Below are 5,694 nucleotides of genomic sequence, written 5' to 3'. Positions count from 1 at the left end.
AATAGTTCCAGTTTTTCCCCGCGGGTCTCCGTCCATGTTCCAGCTGAGCAACATCTGCCCGGCGTTGCATTTTCGTTCAACTTCATGTTTTGTGTTTGGCGGTCGCAGCAACACCGAAAAAGTGTGCCATCCGATTTTTCTCTTACTAGCTGTCTGTCGTCTTGGCGCGTCGGGAAAACGGGTTCGCCAGAATGCTCATGCGGAGGAGACGGGATTGTTACTGTTTTTTTTTTTCACCCACGGCTGAGGTTGAGCTTGGCACAGTTATTATCTCTGTGTGGTTTGCATGTTTGTCGGTAATGTGGTTATCTTGGGTTTAATTTGGTTGCTCTTTAATCGAAAAAGCAGGTTAAGACGTTGGTTTGTTAAACGCTTCTTTCTATGGACTTGATTTTAACTTCTTTATTCCCCTAGGAGCAGTTTCCATGGCCTACATCAGAAAATATGAAGTGGTATTTCCAAACTTTTCGAATGAAAATTCCACATGTTCTTATAATGGAACAAACCTTTCGAGCTACAGCCTTGATTTTTCAGAACAATAGACCAACAAGTGCTAATAAACAATAAACAAACACCGTATCAAGCGTATTTGACAACTTACCCGCCGAAAAGGTTCCGGGTAACCATACCAGAATAAATTCGTTCGACCCCAAAATTGAGATGGATTGCATTGTTCGATTTGACATTCGGCAGCGGACGAATGATCCTCACAATCAAACGCATATTTAGTTTCGTTGTCAAACACGAACGAATGTCAACTCGCTGACACCACCTAATGATTTGCTTTGTTTTCCCATTGTGGTATCTGTTCGAATGCAGCGCTCATTCATTTCGTATCGTAGAAAACACAGCCCCCGGAAGGGTGTTGTGAATAAAACCGAAATTCCCCCAAACCCACCGTGGCGGGAAAATCCAGTGGAAATCATCTGCAAGGGCATGCGGTGCTCGATATGAATACCAATATCACACGGATTTACTGCAATGTACGCCACCGAGCCGATATGGCCAGAGTCCGTAAAAGTAAGCCTTCACACCGGTTTTCCCTTTGACCAGGCTGGAAAAAACAGTGTGGTGCCGTTCGCCGGAAGGGTGTTGACAATAGTCTGGCAAGCATTTACATCCATCGATACCGGTGCGCAGGCAAAAGGACGCGCCTCTCCGAAGCCGCGGGAGAACAGTTTAAATTGAATTTACATACATCATATCGCCCTAGCGTGGAAAATCGTGGCCAGTGGACATCGTGGCGCACCACGAGACACGGATTCCGACATCCAACGCTATTCGTTCGTTCGTTCGTTCATTCGAGCGACTGACAAACGGTTGACAGTTGGTGTCTGTCAGCTCGGTGACGGGTGACAGTTTTTAAATTGGTGTGGCTTTTCCCTGCGTTCGTGTGCTAACTTCATTGAATTGTTGATGCGAGCTGCTCGAGGGCGGTGTAGTTTTGTGTTGTGTGTGTATTCTGGTACCTTTTCCGGTCGAGCACCGCTTGACACCTCTTGATAAGAACGTGTAACAAGTGATCGTCGAACAAAAAAAAAAAGACGAGAGAAAATAGTTTAAGGCGAATAATTAAATACATATTATTGAGATTACATTTTATGAAAAAATAATAAGGATGAAAATTTAAATTGTTTTCACAGTAAGTTTGATAAAATGAAACGTATGTTTTAAAGTATTTAAATGAATGTAGATTTTTTGAGGTAACAAAAACATCACTACTAATAATATTTAATGAACTAGATTTAATTTAGAGACAAACAAGAGTGAAAATTGATGCGTCCTTCAATTTAAAACTCCATTGTAGCATTAATTTAAGCTATTGAAATTATTCTGTTTTAAATTGTGTAAACTATAAAAATATTGCAAATAGTTTATTCTTGTCACAGCTTCATGGTTAATATCTTGTTGTCGTAAAAGTGCTAGTGAAAATCGTAGCTAAAGATTATCGAAATGATTACCAAGAGCATGTGGTAAGAAAAGCCCACATGTAGGAACAACTTTCGCAGCTCGAACATTAATCTTATCATTTATCAATTTCTTCAACAGACCACAGCGCTGTGTTTCACAATTGATACGTAACGACCTCCTTGTCCGGACGATGTATCGTTTTCTTGAGCTGCTTTTGATGGCCCCCCATCGTCGCCATCATCATCAACATCATCGTCCTATTCCGTTTTTCCTATTCCCTGCGATATAATTCCCTCCCTGCAAGCACATACTGCCACAGATGTAATGATGCGCTCAATTAACATAACATGCATTTGGAAAATTTTAACATTAGAAACATGCTTCGAACGGGTGGCCCCGGCTTGGGGGGCAGGGGCAATTCCAGTGGTGGAAATACGCAGTCGGGTACCGGATTTGGTGGAACTTTCCGAAACAAAAACAACACGACAACAAGCGTCACTCCGGCTTGGATGGCCGTTGCAGAGGGTTTCTGTTCTGTGTTCTGTTTTCCCGATCGGTTGCGAACGGTTTGGATGCCATGGCAGAAGAACCCGAGTCCCGATGCATGCACCCAGCAGTGAGTACGTACGGGTGGTCAACAAGCGTCGAGTGGCCTTCTGCCGAACATTTTGCAACGTCCATCCCAGGCCGTTGCCGGCTGCATGTTGCAATCGTCGACGCTGCACGCCAGGGTCGGGAAATGAGAGATGCTTCTGTCAAAAACATGCGCCACCGGTTGCCATCCACGCCGGACACGGAAGAGGACGGCTGTGCCCGAGTGCCCTCATCGGTTGACAGATTTAATTGAAAAACTAACAACCGTCGTTGGCTGGTCGAGGGGTATTTTTTTTTTTTTTTCCCCGACTGTTGTCGATTGTTGCACCGATCACCGTGTGTGCGTGTGTTTCCTCGTGCTGTTGTTTGCGAATGTCCTTTTCCCCGCGTCGAAACGCATCGAGTGTGCGGTCTGATAACCACCGGCGTCATCCATCTTCCAGCACCGCTTCCCCCCAATCGCACCATGTTTAGACAGGAGTCAAGCGGAAAACCATCAATCGACATCCTGCGCTGGTTACCAGAAGTACGGCTTGGGACGTTTTTGCTCCGTTTGTTTTTTAACTTCCAAATCACTGCATGAAGCGTTAAATATCTAGTGACCGTGGCTCGTGGCCTGTCCGATGGACTGTTGGTTAAACTAACAAGAAACAAAAGGACATACAAATTGAAATGCACCCCCCATACTGTCATTGATCCGGGAACAAACGCCGAGGGGTTGGTCTCAGTTGCACTACCCGATTTGTCAATGTTTGACCAGTCAATTTCCTGGTCCAGAGAGGCTTGCACATCGAACCAGTCCGCACCACGTGGCCACGCGCAACTGGAGGTAACTAAAACTAGCACGGATTCGCTCCGAAAACAGTTAACAGCCACTCGGTCCATTCACAAGGGTGATTGGTTTTAACCCCCTCAAAACCTTTTTTCCTTTTTTTGTTTGGATTGATTTTAAACAAAGCCCGTGATTGTCGCCGATCAACGACGCCGGTGGGACAACAAATTAGCATAATTGGTTGGAATTGAATCAACAGCGAGCATGCGAACACGGGTGCCGTTTTGTGGGAGCGCACAAACACGCCGATTTTGCGGTCGCCCTCGTAAAACCCCGAACCCCGATGGCCACTTGGGCAACCGCCACCGGATGGGCAATGAACTAAATAATCGATTTAATCAATTGGTTTCGCAGTGGTGGGGTTGTTAAATTTGGGGAGCTTGTTTTGGGGGCGGGTTTGCGTTTCGGAAATTAGGTATTTAAGCAGCTAAATTGATTTAGTACTTTGAAATCTCATCATTAGTTCGCGAGTTAAAAGTCTCTCAAACAAACGAGAATAAATTAGAGAGCTTTCGAGGGAAATCCACGTTTTTAACAACACTATGTCATATGTTCAGTGTGGTTTTCTTTTACAATTTTATTTTACAGGAAAATAATCGAGCAATCAAAGCAGCTCTCGGACGAATTTAAAATAGATTTTCATTTCAAAGGCAGCTAAACGAGGCAAACTAGAAAAATATACTTTTGAGTTCAACAGCTGTTTCACTGAAGGTAGACTTTTAGGTTGATGTAGGAAAAACATTTGTACCTATTAGTCTACAGTCGATGTATAATCTTCCACTTTAGGAATTTTTAAGGAAGCTGTTTGGAAACTTTTATAAGGAAGCTGTTTGGAAACCCCAACAAAAGAAAATGCTCACCCACAAATAGTGCATAAACACCTCTAAATGGAATGCAAACGAGCACAATAAACTGACTCGTACAATGGTCTTTAATCAACGATTTGCTTATTTAGTACGTCTATTAAGACAGTCCGATCGTTCAAGAAGGTATTTTCTAACCAATCAACTTCTCAAGACCTTCCTCATCTGCAACATTGAGCTCGCAAAGCATGAAGTGTTGCGAACGTCTTCACTTTCGAACACATCTCATTATCCACTTAACTTAAACCGACCTCCGTCTGACACATGCCGGACGGTATTCACACACACACACAGACACACACGTACCCCTGCCGAGGTGGGGGAGGAAAATTTCTTCACTGAAAATCTCGCACCGCACCGACCCGTTCTCGTTCGCACGAATTTGCATGACCGCACACTAATAGATTCATAACGACAGATGGTTGCTGGCTCTCGGTCTAATGAAACGATTCGAGTACCGTGGGAAAGGTACACTAAGAAAAGCAGTGGTACCCGGAAAAGTCCCCGGAGCATTTCGCTTGCCGGAGGGTTTCGTTCCGCAAGGCGACACGGGATTCGGATGCTTGTGCGTCGGTAAGAAACTTTTAACCGTTTTCTGCGAACATATCATTGCTGAATGCTGAATGTGCCGAGCGGGGGGTTCTGATGAGTGCAGTGGGGTATCTTAGGGGTGTGCCGTTTGTGTCAGGTTAGGTACATTTTCCCCCAACCCACAGTTCATTTTCCCAAGGGATGTTTAAGAGGTGTTCCAGTTGCATATCGTTCCCCGATTGCAGTTGGTTATTGTAACCTTCTTCGCTCGGTAAAACATTGTTCCCCACATTGAGCTCCGTTTTGTGAAAGACCATAGCACACTGATGACAGTTGATCCTCCCACACCGTTAGCTGAACTTTAAAAGAGGGACATGTAGTTGAAATTGAATTTCCTTGTAACCTAGCGCCGGCAGCACTTTGTAGAAATTCGATTCCCGAGCAGCCCAGTGGAGTGTTCCGAAGCAAAAGAGAATGTTTTCAACTCCACAGGCTCTACTACGGAGGTGGGCCGGACTGGACTTGCTTTGCGAATTTTGATGGATGCTAATATAAATATATCCTTCCGGGAAACTAATTGCTGGGAAATTGAAATTGCTGAACGTGGACGGTCACCGGCTTGCGGTGGCGTTACAATCTCTCGAAGCAGACGGAACTCGCCCGGAAGGCAGGCGAGACGGCAGCTTTCGTTTTCCGGAAGGAAGAGCCACGCTTATGCACACCGGAACACACTGTCACTGGCAGAACAACACATTTCTTCGCAACCGTGTGCCAACGATCGAACGCACAAGTCGCAGGCATGCGTACACACATTCACTGTCCGCCAGTCCGTTGTCCATAAATCTTGGTCGAATTCATAAAGGGGCCCCGAAACACATTCGTCTTGCTGGAGGTTGGTAAAACGAAACAAAAAGTTTTCCCTCCCCATGCCTTCCGACAACATCCGGTATCGGCTCGAGTGCA

This window comes from Anopheles ziemanni, chromosome 2, assembly GCF_943734765.1.
Source record: "Anopheles ziemanni chromosome 2, idAnoZiCoDA_A2_x.2, whole genome shotgun sequence".
Lineage (NCBI taxonomy): Eukaryota > Metazoa > Arthropoda > Insecta > Diptera > Culicidae > Anopheles > Anopheles ziemanni.
This window is presented reverse-complemented; position numbering follows the sequence as displayed.